The sequence below is a fragment of the Pleurodeles waltl genome, chromosome 1_1, assembly GCF_031143425.1.
Source record: "Pleurodeles waltl isolate 20211129_DDA chromosome 1_1, aPleWal1.hap1.20221129, whole genome shotgun sequence".
In the NCBI taxonomy this organism is placed as follows: Eukaryota; Metazoa; Chordata; class Amphibia; order Caudata; family Salamandridae; genus Pleurodeles; species Pleurodeles waltl.
The window spans coordinates 833,498,457-833,518,512 of record NC_090436.1 but is presented as its reverse complement, the minus strand read 5'-3'; positions in this window follow the sequence as shown (position 1 = coordinate 833,518,512).

Sequence of the window (20,056 nt, the reverse complement as noted above, 5' to 3'; positions counted from 1 at the left end):
CTCAGGAGAAACTTCAGCATATTAAAAATAATGCTTATTCAAAGACTATTCTCATATGTTCCTGAAGGTAAAGTGCAACATGCTTAAGTAAACTGAACCATTCATTTTCTCTTCCTTGAAAAAGGTGCAACGCTCTCTGGTGTTACCTTAGCAGCTAAGGTGCTATATGCTCCTAATTAAATTCCTTCTACCACAAGGGCACCAAGAGGAGAACGAGCAAAGTGCTCTGCTATCATATTAGCAGAAAAGGTGCTGTGTGTTCCTGAGACAGTTGTTATTGAATATCATGCATCCTCCCATGAGAATCCGTGAACATGTTAGAACAACTTCTACTCATAACACCCCTCTATAACTTGAAATCTGGTCAGTTAGTGCACTATATTTTGAGATCAAGCAGTAACAAACTTCTTTAAGGGTGTAGCAAGAAAAGTGCAAGATGTCAAATGCAATCCAAGTTGTAAACAATTGAATCCCATTACCAGTCCTCAATGAGAGTGCATGGTAGAACAAAAGAGTGATGGACATTCCCCGATGTAGGTCTCCACTCAATATATACATTCATCCTTAAAGGCAAAGTGCAGTGTGCATGATTACAGTTCATATGACCCAGAACAACTGTAAAACCAACCATATTCAACTTGATGGACATGCTAAAAGGGATGAGGACAACGAATTATGGAGCACATTTCATGGCACATTTCAGTATTAGTGTTATAAATACCTGTTCAAACTACAAATGCACATATAGTTCTGCATCAATATTGTGTCCCTACAGGGCTTCCGTGCCCAATATCATTATCAGTCATTATCAGCCTGGATTCCTCCTTCCGTAATTCCTTCTCCCTATCACGTCTGCATAGGGGAGCTGTAATGTGTTAGATCCCATAGTACTTGAACCCTGCTGGGGACCTTCCACGATATTGTTCAAAGTGATGACCCATTCCTCATGGCCCGCATGTGCTGGAGGATCCTGATCCTCAATTTCTTAATTATACTTCCTGCACAGAGTTTACTGCAACCACACTCCAGTACATAAACAACATATTTTATATTGCAGGTTATTCTATCTTGAATCATGATAGTGCGGCCCTCAAGTGTTCTGTAGGATTTCTGGTTCAATACATATTGACAGGCCTTAGGCTTGGATCAATGGAACTTTCTGTCAGGATACCACCCAGTGACCTTGTTTTCCTAGAAGTTATTTGTGGGCCAGAGTAGATTACCTCCTTAAAGTCTTTCTCTAGTACATGCCAATTCATTTTTAGGATGCCCTTTATTCTGGATTGAGCCGGGTAGAATTTAAAGAAGAGTCTCTGTATCTTTCCATCTTTCTGGCTAGGTCTTTTATCTTGTTGGTAAATAATCCCTTTGTTTTCTAAAAGCCCTTTACCTGGCATTTTCCAGAGCATTTAATGGATATCCTTATTGGATAAATCTCTCCATCATCTTATTCACCTCCTTTCCAAATGTATCCTCTGCTGAGCATATTCTCCTTGCTCTCAACGTTTGTCCGTATGGCATGCTCAATTTTACCACAGTTGGGTACCCGCTAATTGCATGTAAGATTGAGTTTGCGGCTGGAGCTTCTCTATGAATTGTTGGTATTAATTTGTCATTGGGAACACTCAATTTAATATTCAAAAAGTTACAGTACTTCCCACTGTGCATTGTGGTGAACTGTACGTTCAAATGTTTTGAATTCAACTTCTGGATGAAAGTATTTAGTTCCAGTTCCACTCTTTCTTATAGGATGAATAAATCATCAATAAAATGTGTCCATGATACAACATTCTTCATATATTGATCATTTCCTTCAGCCCAGGCATCCTCCTTCTCCCATCACCCCATGAACACATTTGAGTAGGTGGGGGAGAAGGAGGTACCTATCGCTCTACCCTGTTGTTGTAGGAAAATATTGTTGTTGAAAATGAACACATTGTGGGTGAGGCAAAAGTGTAGCATGCCCATCATCATTTTTGTGTGCTCCAGATGTTCAATCGGCCTATCCCTCAAAAAGCATTTGCACGCTCATAACCTATCATCATGATTGATTGAGGTGTATAATGACACAATGTCAAGAGTGGTCATGAAATATTCTGGTTTCTAAGGTATCCCATCTACCTTTCATAAGAAATTGGTGGAGTTCCTTAAGTAAGATGGCAAACTGGTGAAATAAGGTTGCAGAAAAAGAGCTAAGTACCTCAAGCTGTTTTCTAGGAGGGAATCATTTGATCTGACTATTGGTCTGCCAGGTGGTGTTTTAATGTCCTTATACATTTTAGGGTGAAAGTATATCATGGATATCTTTGTGTGTTCCATGTAAAGGTATTGATATTCATTCCAATCTATGAGGTGTTTCTCCTACCACATCCTCAATTTTAAATGATAGTCAGCTTCAAATTGTTTAATTGGATTCAGAGGAAGAGATTTGTAGTGAATTATTTTGTCTAGTTGGTGTTTCGCTTCCATCAGATGTGTGGCACGGTCCATCAACACAATGGCCCTCATTACAACCATGGCGGTCGGTGTTAAAGCGGCGGTAATACCGGCAACAGGCTGGCAGGAAAAAAATGGGATTACGACTGTGGCGGAAACCGCCAACATAGACAGCCACTTTAACATTCCGACCGCCACGGCGGCAGCAACAAACAGCGCAGCGGACACTGCCAACAGACAGGCAAGAGACAATGTACCGCCCACCCTATCACAACACGCCTATCCACCACCTTTTCCGGGGCGGAACCACGCAAATAAAAACACGGCGGAAACAGTACCCAGAAGGGAAAACACTCACCTCTCCACACTCCACGAGGAACAAGGACGCTATGGAGCCCGAATTGCAGATACTGCTGGCGATGGTCTTCCTGCTCCTCTATCAGGAGCTCCAATGAATGCAGCGATGACCATGGTGAGTACTGCACCTACAACACGGGGAGGGAAAAGAGAGTGGCACACACACGCAACACCCCCACCCCCACCCCAACCCTCAACATAACACCATACACACAAATACATGCTGCAACATTACATATACACTCCCTCCACCCCCCTGGAAGAACGCAAGGACAAAAGGAAATGATTTGAACGAATGTAATACTGGGAAATATCATTATCACAATGCAAAATCCAGTATATACAATTATGTACACCAACTACACAAGTCCGGATAGTGCACCAATCATTGTCCGTGGACCACTGGGCCCAAAATGCATGGGCGAAGCCCACACATGATACCTGACTCCAAACGGAGAGAACACTGGAGGGGCATCACATAGAAAATATACAGGCACCTCAGAGGGAGGGGGAGGGAGGCACCTCAGCTTGATGAACGCACAACGCCACTGCTCCACGAGGGGGCTCCATGCCCACAGTTTGGTCCTGGGGAGTGCAAAGCCACAGTCTCACAAGTCTTTCCAGGGGGTGGTTTGCCCACTGCTGCATCCTGGGGAGTGCAAAGCCACAGTCTCTAAAGTCTCTCCAGTGGGTGGTTCGCCCACTGCTTTATCCTGGGGAGTGCAAAGCCACAGTCTCTCAAGTCTTTCCATGGGTGGTTTGCCCACTGCTGCGTCCTGGGGAGTGAAAAGCCACAGTCTCTCAAGTCTCTCCAGTGGGTGGTTTGCCCACTGCTTTATCCTGGGGAGTGCAAAGCCACAGTCTCTCAAGTGGATAACAGTCTCCTCTGGTTCTGGAGGGGGCATGGTGCCTTGAGTGTGTCATCCTGCCAAGGACTGAGGTAGTGGATGTGATACTCCACTGGTTCTGGAGGGGGCTTGGTGCCCAGAGTGCTTCATCCTGCCAAGGACTGAGGTAGGGATGCCTTTCGTCACTGGTTCTGGAGAGGGCTTGGTGCCCAGAGTGCTTCATCCTGCCAAGGACTGAGGTAGTGGATGCCTTTCTCCACTGGTTCTGGAGGGGGCTTGGTTCCCAGAGTGCTCCACGTGCAGTGTGGCCGGAAAAATACACTCGCCTGGGTGTGTGTGCCATGAGATTACCGAGGTACAGGTAGCATGATACGCCATGGAGGAAGAGGCATACCCCACACTGCTGCGGCTTCGCATTCCATATGCAGGTGACAACTGTGATGACAGTGATGCTTCATGGAAGCTGCCCAGGGTCCTGGAACTCACCACCACCCTCGGACGACTGACCACTCGGGATGGTAGCCATGTCTGCGGTGGTGCCACTATCTGAGGACGTCGCGGGGCCGCTGGCGGTGCTTGCAGCGGTGTCAGTCGCGGCGGGGACTGTGGCAGCGGTGCTGGCTGCGGGGTCTGTGGCGGCAGTGCTGGCTGCGGGGTCTGTGGCGGCGGTGCTGGCGGCGGGGTCTGTGGCGGTGCAGGTGGCGGTGCAGGTGGCGGTGAAGATGGCGCTGCAGGTGGCAGTGTTCTTCTCCGTACAGGTTGGCGTCGACGTGGACTGAAGGTGTGACACTGGTCCCTCAGTCGTGCCACCATGCCCTCTCCTGACCTGCCCTTCAGTTTTTGGCCCTTCCCCACCTATGATGGTGGTGCAGCTGTCTTGCCACTATCCCCTTTCGTTTTCCCTGACCCCTTGGTGGCAGGTGTTTTCGGCTTCTCCCTCTGGGATGTGGGCACCTTTTTCACCCTGGCAGGTGGTGGAATGTCCTTGCCCTTGCTCCGTGGCACACTGGCAGCCCTGATGGTTGGCGCACTCCATGACCCCGCAGTTGCTGGCACCACTGTGCCTGGGGATGTGGTGGCTGAGGTGCTGGGCTAGGACCTGGAAAGCCTGGTCCTAGGGGAAAGACGGGGGGGAAGTTTAGGGAAGAGGTCAATGTTAGCCAGGAAAAGGTTTTTAGGCACACTGGGACACAGGTAGATGGAGGGGGTTTGGGAGTGGAGGTAGAGGTAGTGGTTGTAGGAGGTGTACGTCTGCTGAATTTGGGTGAAGGCGCATGGGCTGGAGGCTGTTAGGAGGTGGATGGCTGTTGGGTGGGTGTGTGCCTGTGTTTGTGTACTTTGGGAGTAGGGCTCACAGACACACTGGGAGAGGACACTGGGGATGTGTGAATGGTAGTGGGGGTGGTGATTGCACGTGAGCGGTGTGTGGTGACAGGCGTGCTGGTAATGGAGGTAGTGGCTGAGGATGTAGGTGTGAGTGGAGACGAGACTGGGAGGGAGAGGGGAGACGTGGAGGTGGGGGACACAGTGGAGGAAGTGGATGTTGGCACGTGTGTATGGGTATGATGCTTGTGTGAGTGCCTGTGGGATGTGTGGTGCTTATGTTTGCCTGAGCCACTCTTGTGCGTTGATGAGTGTGCATGCTGGTCTGATGGTGTGCTTGGGATAGGCTGAGGTACAGGGGATTGGGTCTGGGCGTAGGAGGTTGAAGGGGGGATGCTGGACACAGGGACAATGGCTGCCATCAGTGCTGAGGCCAGAGCCTGAAATGCTCTCTGTTGGGCTGCCTGGCCAGAATGAATGCCCTCCAGGTATGCATTTGTTTGTTGCAAATGCCTCTCAACACCCTGGATGACATTCAGAATGGTAGACTGCCCAACAGTGAGGGATCTCAGGAGGTCAATAACCTCCTCACTGAGGGCAGCAGGGCTGACTGGGGCAGGGCCTGAGGTGCCTGGGGCGAAGGAGATGTCCACCCTCCTGGGTGAGCAGTCATGGGACACATGCTGAGGGGATGTTGGGAGGGCGGTGCTGGTAGGGGGGTGGCGACTGTACCTGTTGCCGGGGGGCACAGAGGGGCCCGCCAGCGCAAGGGAGCTCCCATCAGAGCAGGAGCCACTGTCGCTGGTCTCTGCTCCTGTCCCTGCCGTGGAGCTCCCCTCGCCCTCCGTCCCACTGGTGGTTTCAGACTCCATTGTTTCGCCCTCCAGGGCCAATTGGGATGCAGCTCCCTCCTGCTCCGGTGCCAGTGCTCCTCCGCCTGATGATGCTATTGCACACAAGAACAGGGAGACTACAAAAAAGGTGGGGGGAAGACCGGAGAAAGACATGTTCAGTGCATGCAACACCACTACCGTTGGCGGACACAACAGACACAGCAGCCCTCTGCACTACGCCATGCACTCATAGGGCCGTATTTATACTCTGGTTGCGCCGAATTTGCGTGGTTTTTTTCGACGCAAATTCGACGCTAAACTAACGCCAACTAACGCCATATTTATACTATGGCGTTAGACGCTTCGGGCGCCAAAGTGCCCGGAGTGTGCGTCATTTTTTAGCGTGAACCCCTTCCTTGCGTTAATGATATGCAAGGGAGGCGTTCCCGTCTTAAAAAATGACTCCCAGGCCTTTACGTGGTATTTATACTCCCGGGCAAAAATGACGCCCGGGAGTGGGCGTGGCCAAAAACGGCGCATTTGCGCCGCTTTTTAACGCCTGGGTCAGGCATGGCGTTAAGGGACAAGTGGGCTCAAAATGAGCCCGGAGTGCCCTCCCCTGCCCCCAGGGACCCCCCCTGCCACCCTTGCCCACCCCAGGAGGACAGCCAAGGACGGAGGGACCCATCCCATGGACATTAAGGTAAGTTCAGGTAAGTATTTTTTTTTTGATTTTGTGTGGCATAGGGGGGCCTGATTTGTGCCCCCCTACATGCCACTATGCCCAATGACCATGCCCAGGGGACATAAGTCCCCTGGGCATGGCCATTGGGCAAGGGGGCATGACTCCTATCTTTACAATGATAGGAGTCATGTTGATGGGGGATGGGCGTCGAAAAAAAATGGCGCAAGTCGGGTTACGATGATTTTTTAGCGTCAACCTGACTTGCGCCATTTTAAGACGCCCTAACGTCATTTTTTCCCAACGCCGGAGCTGCCTGGTCTACGTGTTTTTTTTCCACGCACACCAGGCAGCGCCGGTCTGATTGCGCCGTCTAACGCCATTCCATAAATACGGCGCCCGCATGGCGCCTCAGAATGGCGTTAGACGGCGCAAAATCTTTTGCCGCTAAACTGCGTTAGCGCAGTTTAGCGTCAAAAAGTATAAATATGGGCCATAGTTCCTAGATTTTTCACATGCCCATCGGGTACAAGGCCTAAGCCCGATTGCTGCACACCCGGAAGTCACAGGAGCCTGACTAGGGGTAGATGGCACTAACCACTAGTGGGGTTGGGGTGCCACAGAGCTTGCCTCACAAGGGACCTTGCCTACCAAGCTTGCGCTGGCCTAGGGGAACCTACTGCCCACCTCCCCCACCCAGACACCTCGTAATGCGCGCAGAGTCAGCTGAATGAGAGTGTACTCACCCCCTTGTGGCTGCTGTGATGCCCTCAAGCGCCCATCCAACTCCGGATACACCACCGACAGGATCCTGAACATCAGGGGGATCATGGTGCGACGGACACCCCTCCCACGTTGGGAGGCTATCCCCAGCTGGGCCTCCGCCGTCTTCTTGCTCCAGCGGCGCAGGTCCTCCCATATTTTATGGCAGTGGGTGCTCCGTCTGTGGTGGACCCCCAGGGTCCGGATGTCCTTGGAGATGGCACACCAAATAGCCTACTTCTGGAAGGCGCTGACCTAGGGGAATAGTTCCGGGGGAAAGGAAAATCTTTACCCGTCCGGACGTCATACTTATTGGCCCACGTTCCCACCCTTGCCCTGACGCACATACACTCACCGTCCGCACATGCAGGCCTCAGCCCCCCCCATTTATCTTCCATCCACACCACTACAAACAGGCATTGCCCATGCAGCATGCTCACAGTGTACTCACCTGTTTGTCTGGAGGACCGTACAGTTGTGTGCACTGGGGGAGGACCCCATCCACTAGTTTCTCCAACTCCTCCGAAGTGAAGGCAGGGGCCCTTTCCCCAGACACATGAGCCATCGTCGCTTCCAGACACAGGTAACAGAAACACTTGCAGTGTAGGTCCTTTCCTGTTGAAGGTCAGGTACCAAGTGAGTGAACAGACAGAAAATGGCATTCATGTCCACGGCGGTGAGTACCGTCACCACCAGCGTACATCGTCATTGGCTCCTCTGACCCATAGGGTCCAATGTTAACCAATGCTGGATTGCACCGCGGTCTTCGACCGCCCACCGCAACGGTGTACAACGCCAGCGCAGTTACCTCATATCCCCTTGTCCCCCCTTACAGGTCAGGCAGCCGCCATTTCAGGGGGCCACATGGCATTAATATTAAGTGCGTCACACCAATGTAGGCCTTGAATACACACAGTTACAGGCACATTGCGGATTAATAAATGTGTGCAAATGACATTTTGTGATAGCTCAGTGTTGGCTGACTCTCTGCTCGCTGTTCTTGTCCATAGGGCACGTCTGTTGGGGGCAGGTGATGAGGTGGCAGCATCCTCCAGTGTACAGACCGCTAGTGGACCTGTCAACAATGGAAGAGAGACACATAATAGTCACCTACAGACTTGATCGTGCAACAATCCATGAACTGTGAGCCCAGTTGGAGCCAGACCTGATGTCAGCTATCCGCCATCCCACAGGAATCCCCCCTGTACTGCAGGTCCTGTCAGTACTCCATTTCCTGGCAAGTGGTTCCTTTCAATCAACAGTGGCCATTGCATCAGGGATGTCCCAGTCAATGTTCTCTAACGTGTTGTCCAGAGTGTTGTCTGCCCTGCTGAAACACATGCACAGCTACATCGTCTTCCCTCAGGTGGAGGATTTGCCCACAATGAAAGGTGACTTCTATGCCCTGGGACATATCCCCAACATCATTGGTGCCATTGATGGGACACATGTGGCCTTGGTACCCCCCGCAGGAGTGAACAGGTGTACAGAAACTGGAAGAGCTACCATTCTATGTGCAGATGGTGTGTTTGCAGACCAGTACATCTCCCATGTGAATGCCAAATTTCCTGGCTCAGTGCATGACTCTTACATTTTGAGGAATAGCAGCATCCTTGATGTGATGGGGCAACTCCAGAGGCACCGTGTGTGGCTAAGAGGACAAGGACCCAATACAGTGTGAATAGGTGTCTGGGTATGGTGTTGTCCCTACGGGTTAGTGTGTGCCTAACAGTTGTCCCTCCATATTTGCAGGTGACTCTGGTTAACCCAACCTGTCATGGCTACTGACCCCAGTGAGAAATCCCAGGACAAGGGCAGAGGAACGCTACAATGAGGCACATGAGCGAACTAGGAGGGTGATTGAACGCACCTTCGGCCTCCTGAAGCCCAGATTCCGGTGCCTCCATATGACAGGTGGTTCTCTCTACCACTCACCAAAGAAGGTGTGCCAGATCATCGTGGCCTGCTGTATGCTGCACAACCTGGCTTTGCGACGCCAGGTGCCTTTTCTGCAGGAGGATGGGCCAGCTGGTGGTCTTGTGGCAGCTGTGGAGCCTGTGGACAGTGAAGAAGAGGAGGCAGAAGAAGAGGATTTCGACAACAGAAACAACATAATCATGCAATACTTCCAGTGAGACACAGGTGAGAAGATGTCACTGCCTCCCATATCTCATACTATTTTTGGAGCTAACATAAGTCTGTCATTTTCACTCAGTGTTTGGACCCTGACTTGTCACTTTGCCTTTCCATTTCACAGATGTGGGTCCCACTTTGAGCCCTCTGCTATATTTCCTCCAGCCCTACAGCTGTGTTACATCGGTATGTGCACAAGTAAATTGACTGTCCTCCCCCTGTCGTACAGCAGTCCTCCCAGTTTCCCTGTTTTCCTGAGCCTCTTTCCCCTGAACCGTGTGCCCACTGCCACTGCCCCCAGGTCCCTGATTTTCTTGGGTTGGTGGGTTTGCCTGGGTTCCCTGTGGTGGTGGAAACACTGCTGATTGACGTGTCCTAGAGACAGAGGGATGGGCCCGCTGGGTAGGTGCTGTGCTGGTGTTTCATGAGGAGGGAGGGTCTGTGGTGGCTTATGACAGTGTCAGGGGAACCGACTGTCCCGAGGTCCCTAATAGGCCGGGCTGGTCATCTTGATCCAGTTGTGCAGAGCTGCTGTCATCACTGTGGGTCTCTTCTGCGGGGGGACTGGATATGTCTGGTACCTCCTGTCCAGTGACGTTGGGTTGGGGTCCTGCAGGGGTGTAAAGGCATAATTATTTTATCTGTGTGTGCCATTGTGTGCAATGGGGGAGTGACCCTGTACTCCAGTGCTTGCATTCTTGTCTTGGTCCTTGTGTGATATTTGGTTTGGGGTCTGTGTGGGTATCTGCAGTGGACATGCTTTGGTGATGGGTGTCCATGCTTTGGTGTTGCATGCAGGGCTTTGTATTGGGATGGGTGGGTTGTGATAGTGGGGCATATGTGAGGTGTTGGAGTGATGGGGGTGAGGGTGGGAGTATGTGATGGCATGCAGGCAGGGTAGGGGATATAGTAGTAAAGATTTGACTTACCAGAGTCCAGTCCTCCTGCTACTCCTGCGAGGCCCTCAGGATGCAGTATTGCCAAGACTTGCTCCTCCCATGTTGTTAGTTGTGGGGGAGGAGGTGGGGGTCCACTGCCAGTCCTCTGTACAGCAATCTGGTGTCTGGAGACCACCGAACGCACCTTCCCCCGTAGGTCGTTCCACCTCTTCCTGATGTCATCCCTTGTTCTTTGATGCTGTCCCACTGCGTTGACCCTGTCGACAATTCTGCGCCATAGCTCCATCTTCCTTGCAATGGAGGTGTGCTGCACCTGTGATCCAAATAGCTGTGGCTCTACCCGGATGATTTCCTCCACCATGACCCTGAGCTCCTCCTCAGAGAACCTGGGGTGTCATTGAGGTGCCATGATGTGGTGTGGGTGATGTGTGAGGTGGTGTGTGTTGTGATGTGTGAGGGGATGTGTTGTGTGTGTTGTTTGAGGTGTGTGGATGTTGTGTAAGTGATGGTGTTGTGTGTCTGTGGATGCTGGTGTTGTTTATGGTGGTGTCTCTCTCTGGCGTGGTTTCAGAATTATGGTAGTAAGGGTTTGTGGTTGATGTGGGTGTGTGTTTTATATTGGATTGGGTGTGTGGATGTGGTGTGTGTATGTGTGTCAGGTGTGTGTATTTTGAATTGTCCAATGTGGTTGTGTTTTGTAAATGTGTGTGTATTGTGAGCGCGGTGATGTGTACCTCCAATGGAATACCGCGGTTGAAAGACCGCCACTTCGATTCGTGTGTCGTGATAGTGTGGGTGTATTCCTGTTGGCGTGAGGGTGGAGGTTTTGGTATTGCCAGTTTATCACTGACCTTTGGTGTGGCAGACTTGTGTGGGTGTCTGGATTATGGCGGATTCCGAGTTGTGGGTCGTAATAACTGTAGCAGAATTCCGCATCCGCAGCGGTATGTTGGCGGCCTTCTGCACGGTGGTAAGCGGGATTTACTGCCAGGGTTGCAATAAGGGCCAATATTTCCCCCTTTGTCTGATGGTTAGATGATCAAGGAGGTGTTCGTTTTCAGGGCCAGGTTGTCGTTCCAATCCTTTGGTGTGAAATTCCCTTTGTCCCTTTCGTTATGCCACATTTTCTTAAGTTGTTTAAATCTTCTACTACAAATGCATGGAGATGATCAATTGTATTGTCTTCTGGCAGTGGGGACAGAATTTGTTCTCAGGGTTGCATCCACTTTGTGCCAGTGCATAAGTAGTGAAACCCATATTAGGTAGGGTTGAGGTATTAGTACTTATCACCCCATGGTCCTATTTAATTTCACTTGTCAATCCATTTTCTAATTCAAGTTTACCTTGGGGTGATAATTCACTATCCCATGCCCATCCTCTAGGATAGGCAGTTGCACTGTGTCCATGTCAGGGGCGTGTGCTACTTCTCTGGTTAGTTCATGAATTTTCATCAGCTCCGAAATATCCCCAATTTGAAATCTCGAGGTCTTGTATGTCTTATTGACTTCCTCGGTTGTCTTTCTTGGCTTCATCTGGTCATATTTGTGCAATTTCAGTTTCTGATGTATTTTGTATACTTCAATCCTAGTATTCGTAAAATTGGGGGCTGATAAGGGACTAAGGCCCTCATTACGAGTTTGGTGGGAGGAAAAGGCAGCCCGCCAAATTCCTCTGGTCAGGTCACCACCAGAGCGGTGACCTTCCTGCAGCCCCTAATACGTGTTTTCTGCTGGGTCAGCGGGTGGAAACAGAGTACAACATTCACACCAGCTCATAATGTTGTGGTGCGTAAGGTGCAATAGCACCCATCATGTTTTTTTTACTGTCTGCTAAGCAGACAGTGAAAAGCACGAAGGGGCTGCTCATGGAGACCCCTGCACTGCCCATGCCAAGTGCATGGGCAATGCAGGGGCCCCCCTGGGATCCCCTGCCCACCAGCTTTTAAATGGCGATGCAAATACCATGTGAAAGCTGGCAGAGAGGGGGGTTGCAGATTAGGGCTGCCAGTACCGCCAGTCCCTCAGGTGGCAGTCAAACCAAAGCGGTCGGACCATTGCTTTAGCGGCGGTCATACTGCCACAGCGAGTCTGGTGGTCCTAGGACCGCTAGACTCGTAATGAGGGCCTAAGTGTCAATCCAAAATTAAAAATTAATTCTTGATTAGGGGTAGACTTAACAGAATTTTTTTTGAGTACCAATGACCCCTCCTTGTCCTGCACCATCTTTGTTAAAGCCCTTTTGTGGTCTGCCTCTTCTTTCTTGCCGCTTTGTCATTCATAGGAGGTGGAGTTCCCTGTGAAAATCCCCAACACCATGGGACATTCATCTGCACTTGATCCTGTGTCTCAGTCACTTTCACTACCCTTACTTGTAATATGTCTATGCATTTTCCCCTTCATTCTTAAATTTTCAAATTTCTTGGAAAACAAGTAGACCCATTCATATTGATAATCCAATCTGTCTCTGGTGAATTTCCTAGCCTTTCTTCCATTATCTCCGCATCGTTGTCCTGAAGAGTTTTCTCCATTCTACTCAATAACTCCTTTACTCCCTCATCATCCTTGTTCCTCTCCAGTTCTTCATTGTCTCTTTTACTTTAGCAGTGTGCCGCTCCATTTTCCTTTTCACATGGCCAATCAAGGTTTTCATTAATCTCACTGAACGCTCCCCAGTGTTATCACACAACCCCTTGATGAGGTCATCATCCCTATCCTCATACGTCTGTAGTAATATAATCCACAAGCCTCTGGGTATACTTCTACATTCCAGATACTTAAATAGAGAGGTCACTTTCCAACACTGTTTAGACTCCATTTGTATTGCTTTTTCCGGCTCTTTAATCAAATGTATTGTTTTTTTCTTGGGTTCTTGTTTATCCCCTTCTATTGTGGTTCCTGCTGTATCATTAAAGGTGCACTCCGCAGATAGCCTCCATTTCACCTTTCTGTCTTCCATGGTTGACAGTCCCTCGAGTGTTGATGTAATAGGCATTGTATGTGCGCTCAGTACTGTCTTAAATTGGGTGCTTATTTCAAAATGTGTCTTCTATGATAGATTATCTTCCTTTCATGAGTTACTGTACCCCTGACCACACACCATTCCTGGTCAATTGCACGTTATTGTGTTAGGACTTGCAAGACCTCTATTCACTTCAAATGGCATGTAGTGCCACTCTCACAGTCCGAGTATGTTTCACCTATAATTTGCACTTGTTCTATTCCTGTGCCCATATTCTTAAAGCAGGGAGATGGGGCTACACCACTGGCATTCTTTCCTTCTGCAGATCCCACGGGCTTGCTGAGCAGTTCCCAGTAACTGCCATGTGCACCCTCTGGTGCCCGGGTTAGTCAACCTCCTTACCTCATTAAGCACGCGTTCCTCCAATATGGCTCAACTTGACCTTCATCCCACATGGTGGACAGCAGCGGTGTTCTTCGTATATATACCTGGCCAGTGGAAGGCTTCGGCTAAAATGTGTCACCATGTTTGGTGGATAGCTTCACTCACACACTTTGATGTGATAAAAGAAGAATAAAATAACGCACCTGACTGTGATGCCTTTTGTCTAAAAGCTACTCTGTAGCCCATCTATTTCTATCTATCTATCTATCTATCTATCTATCTATCTATCTATCTATCTATCTATCTATCTATCTATCTATCTATCTATCTATTTAGATATAGATATATAAAACTTAGTGGCAGTCAACAGTAGGTAGTTAAGATAGTTATAGTTAGGACCTTTTTTCCATAGACAGAACATTTTTTGTTTTGCCAATAACTTTGGCTCCACTTGACAAATCTTTACAACATTTTCAAAACATGTACTTTGATTGGTTCAACTGCTGTGGTGAGAGTTTTAGGGTGATCCATCAAGCAGGGGCTGAGAAAAAGGGGGGTCTCAAAACTCTTTTTCCCCAACGGAACAGAATTACAGCAAATTTGGCAGAGAGCTAGTTCTTGGGCCAAAAAGCACACTTTTTGTGATTTGGTGCAAATCCCTTTTAGTAGTTTTAGTGATGTTAAAGTTTAAAAATATAGAATCTGGGCACATGGATACCCCCTTGATCCAACTGGTCCTGTGCTGATATCTGATTGGCTGCCAACACTTCAACAAGGAAGTGTTGGCACCCATCTTGGGACTTGGCTTCAGCCGAGTCCCATAAAAAAGGTAAAAAAAAAGAAAAGGGGGTAGGATAGGGTCACCCTGACCCCTTAGCTCTGGTGCTGCGGTTCCAGAAGGACCCCACCAGGGGGGTTAAAAAGCAGTATTTGAAAAAAATGTTGGAAAAATAAGAGGATCCAAATCTGCAGATTTTTCCTATGTTTAAAAAAAAAGTGTGGTTTCCTGCCCTTTTCTTTTACTAAAGCCCCTGGGTGGGCCCGGTCCTAGGGGCATGCCACAAATAAGGAGAGGGTCACACAGAGCCCTCCCTCCTGGGTCTGCTGAAGCCCTGGCGACTGCCACCTCCCTGAGTCGATTACTAGATTGTATGCGGGGCTGCATGGCCTCCCCGCACCTCTGAGACCACCACCTTCCCAAGACAGAATGCTTCAGTTAATGTACAGGGGGTCCTGTAGCCACCCCTGTGTCCCAGGGACTGCCACCACCCGAGGCTAACTTTCAATAATATGCCAGGAGGCGTGCAGCCCCCCCAGCAGCCCTAGGACCACCACCTCCCTGGGGCTTCTACCAAGTGTAAAGTACTGGGGACCGCCACCTCCCTAGGGCTCAAATTAAATATAATGTAGGGGGGCTATGTGGCCCTCCACAACCCTGGGGACCACCACCTCCACGGGACTAAAACATAACAAGGAGGGGGGTCAGTTTCGGGCCCCAGGGACCCCCACCTCCCTGGGGCAAAACCAATGTGGAGTGGGGCCGCATGCCCCTCCTCCAAGAGCCAATGATGGCCATGGGTACCACCATCCCCCAGGGCCAGCTCCTACAATGTCCCGGGGAGACCACCCCTGGGACTTAGCTGTTTGCTTTTGCTTGTTGGGAACAGACAGTTACCACCAATTAAAAGCAAACAAAGTCTGCTTTCTTACAGTGGGAGCTCTTAAACAGTTCCCACTGGCAGACAGTGGAGTTTTCATGTATTTCCCTGCAAGCAAATATATGTGCAGGGAAACAGATGAAAACATTGGTCCTGCAAGCAGGTGTTGTGAGGTTATGTTAACATTATTTTATGCCATAGGCCTGCAGCTTGTGCCCTATAGTGTAGAAAACAATTCCTTTTTTATTATTTTAGCAGAAGCCTCATTCTGTGGTGATGGTTTTATTCTTTTATCTGTTGTTCACTCTGCTTAGAACTTATTTTCATTTTGTAGCACAACACCTTCACTTTATGCTTTCTCAAGGCTGTACATGATAATGTTGTTGGTACAAAACAGAACATCACATTCCCTTTTGTTTCATGGAAACATACGTATTCTTCCATTAGGGCAGTATTCTCAGAACATCAGATGTTTTATTATAAAAACACCTCTCTGCCCTCTATGCGTAAGAGGGAAATTCCAGCCAGAGGTTGCCATCACATGCTGTTCACTTCATTGCAACTGCCTGCTGAGACTAGACATATTTTCTGCCTAGATGGGAAAAGACTCTTGGTAGTCCACCAGCCCTCTTCGCTACTACCACATTCAGGTAGGGGGGATGGTGTCTTCCCAAGGGGTCCTGAAGGATGGATTAGGGCTAACACTGCTATGCTCTAGTATAGAACCTTAGTGGTGTAGGTAGGAAATCCAAAACCTAGCATTGTGACATTATGGTGGGGCTTTTCTTATTCTGCTATTATCATATTTCATTATCCCAATCATTGCAGTACATGCCTTTTTATCTAAAATGAAGTTGAGTCAATAAAATTAATTGAGCCAAGTTCTACTTGTGTTTGTCTTTGCAGGTGTGAGATGAATGTAGCTGAGAGAAAAGGGTAAGATCTGTTCCACCACAATATCCCTGACAGATCAGAATGTCATGCGCACGGCTGCCACAAATCACCTATACTCTTGGGCACCGGTGAGGTACTGCTAGCTGGCTAGAAGGATTAGGCCGACAGATGTCACATAGTGTGGGATTGGACTCAGTTGCCCATAATCCAGTGGTGGTGCCATCTGAATCCATCAGTCTCATTGTAATGGGAGCCAACATGATATGGCGCTACTAACGTTTTGTCAAGCATTGAATTGGGGATCTCCCTGAGTATCTCTATCTCACTAGGTGCCTTTAGCACCCCAATACTATGGCGGTCATTCCAACTTTGGCGGGCGACGGTAGCCGCCCGCCAGGCGGGAACCGCCAATCGGCCGCCATACGGCCAAAAGACCGCTGCCGGCATTCCAACATTCCCGCTGGTCCGGCGGGCGCTAACCAAGCTAGCGCCCGCCGGCCCAGCGGGAATGAGGCCGCAACACAGAAGCCGGCTCCGAATGGAGCCGGCGGTGTTGCGGCCGTGCGACGGGTGCAGTTGCACCCGTCGCGCTTTTCACTGTCTGCTAGGCAGACAGTGAAAAGCTGGCCGGGGCCTTGTTAGGGGACCCAGGACACCCCTTACCGCCAGCCTCTTCCTGGCGGTGAAAACCGCCAGAAACAGGCTGGCGGTAAGGGGGTCAGAATCCCCAGGGCTGCCCTGGCGGATACGCCCAGCTGGGGCAAAAACGGCGGGAAACCTCCGGCCCCGGTTTTCCGACCGCGGCTTTACCGCCGCGGTCAGAATGGGCTTTGAAGCACCGCCAGCCTGTTGGCGGTGCTTCTGTCATTCTGCGCCCTGCGGTCCAAGACCGCCAGGGTCAGAATGACCCCCTATATACGGAAACGCCTGTGGTATTGAGGATTTCCTCCTCAGCTAGATAGGTTGCCCCTATTTAAGACTGTCGGTTGTTCAAGCTTGAACCTTAAAAGGATTACTGCACCATTGATATCCTTATCTCTGAACTAGTGCATTCAACATGGTGAACACAACAGGTGCTAATTGCAGTAAATATGAGCCTGCTCCCTCACTAATCATTGATTAAATAATGGCTTTACAGCCCAGGGGGTACTGTTACATTTGTAGTTGAGGCACATCCAGCTTATATAACAGAAATATTTTACTCTTGGGTTAATTTTTCAGTTGTTGATGGGAACAGCAATACATTTCATCTTCATGCACATGCTATTGCACCTGCACAATACTGAGTATGCACATACATTGAAATACATTTATCATTTCAAGGCCACCAAAACTGGCTTGATGGCACTCTACTCCATACAACACTTCATGTTAGGCTAGGTCCTTTGAATAATGAAGGTCCTACCTGGCCACAATTGGCCACATACACACCACATCCTGATATAGGCACCTTGGTGGTAGCTGAGGTTTCCCGCTTATATATTGAGCTTGTAGCAATATATAGACTAAATACTAACAACGCACGAGCTGCTCCAGCACAACCGCACGTATTCACACCAGGGATTAACTCTGCAACCGTGCATTCAATTATGGGTAAGGTACCCGCAAAACATGAAGACATTCCTTTTTGGTTAGCTCAAAAATAAACGTGCTGTAAGCAGTGTTTACCTATACGGGACCCCAAGATAAACACAGAATCCTCAATATGTGTTTGCCATTGGGCTTGGTTCCCTCGGTGGATAGCAGCACCCCCTGGGACATGATATTTTCGTGGTCTACACTACCGCACACAATACACCAACACTTCCCAATCTTACGGAAATGTTAAAACAAATTCCAGATGAAAACGTGGCTGCCCCCTCTCTAGATTTGGGGATAAAGTTAATGGGCAATTTTGCTACAGTGTCCTCAAGAATATTAAGTAACCTTAAACGGAAAGCAGTAGATTTGGCAATACACATGTGGCTCCAGGATGTTCCTCCAGAAGATCAAGAATGTGACCTGCCTAAAATTATTGCGAAACCTATTCAAGTATAGGTCGGGATAGTTTGTGAGCCAGACCTAGTAAACCCCAACTACAGGGTAAATCCAATAAGGATTCTATCAAGCAAGCAGCTGAGGGTTCTAAAAACACTGGGAGTATCAAAAACAAACATCTAAGAAAGACAGGGAAGAATCTTCACATCCGGAGACCCCTGAGAAATGCTATAACCTAAGAAAAAAGGATGATATAAAACTTGTGATAGACATCATTATATCAATGCATTCCGATCATGTTCTTTTCAGGACTCACTGGATAAATGTAGTGTGAGAGGTGGGCGATTAGAACAACAAACAGAGTATGTGAAATCGAAAAGAAGTTTCAATTAAAAAAGAAAAGAAACTTCCACAGCAACAAAAAACAATTCAAAAAGAAGAAGGTGGCAGCTATTTCTGCAAGAAATGACACGCAAGATGAGAGTATTATTGAAGAACAGGAACTGGGTGCTGGCTCTGCTATACAGTGCAGCAGAGGTCACCATAGTTAGCCGGAATGTTCAAGAGCATCTGGAGGTGAAAGCAACTGACGACCTTTTAGAAGTCTAAACTGCGGGTATGTGCACCTCCCAATGGGGTGTTTAAAATGAAAATGCAATTAGAGGGAGACATTGAGCGCATGGTTGATATCATATTCTGGAAACAACTATCTGGCATTTATGACATTTTATTGGCTGAGAAAAATTGGCCACCAGAATATGTAAGTGAAGCCCTGGGGAGGAAGAGATCATTAAGTCTTCTTTCTCGCCCATGTAGAGTTATCAGAGGCTTACACATTTGATTGGGCATCCTGGTTCCTGTAGAGTTAACAGAGGCTTACACATTTGATTGGGCATTTGCGCAAGCCCCCGCACTGTAGTGCAACCATGTAGTGTGGGAAAAGGATTCTCCTTACCACATAATACCAATTAGATCCCAGCCACAGCCTCAACCTCAAACTCAACCTTAATATCCAATTAAGCATAAGGCTAAAACATCTGTGAGAGAGATTCTCACACAGAGTACCAAGGTATAATTGAGCCCTGTGTCTCACCAATAAATAATGACCTATTTCCCGCTGCTAAGCCGAATCATTCATACAGAATAGGCTTAGATTACAGACATTTAAACAGTCATACATGCACATTTGCTATCCAAAATGCACACAGCACTCGTTAACAATATAGTGCACAAAATAAAAAAATCATGGATACCTCCTAAGGCTTCTTCTGCCAAAATATAGAGCCTGAAAGTAAGGATTTAACAGCATTTAGCGCACCCTGAAGACTGATTCATTTGTTTCTCGGTTGGCTTTAGAAGGCCAAGAATATTGGATGAAGTTGATTGACTTGAAGAGTGTTTGGAGAACTAAAAATTTGCAAATATAGGGAAGGGAAGTTTTATTTAGATCATGCCTTATACCTTTACAAATGATATTTTTAAATACCAGAGTGCAGCAGAAGAGTTGTCTAGGCTTGGCAAAAATTAAAGGATTGAATGTGCCCAGTATCCCCACTACCGCAAAATTTTACAAATAGCAAAAATACATTAATGCAACTGAAGAACAGCTCAATGGGTGGGTCCAGAAAGGAACATTTAACACAACACTTTCAAGTCCTAGGGGTGGTTATTGTGGCCGGTGGACACAAATGGTTGTCATGTGTGTTTTGTAAATTCCACGGGGGTTTTAGAGTGAGCAGACCAGACCCTTATTATGTGTCATCAGAACATTCGGGTATTGTGACAACATACAGTGTAGGAAAGTTATGCCAACAATGGGTAAAAAGTTCCTCACTAGACGCTGTAAAAGAACACCTCAGTCTCCTGTCAAATAACACAGACTTTCAAGATTTCCTGTTAGGCACCAGAAGAC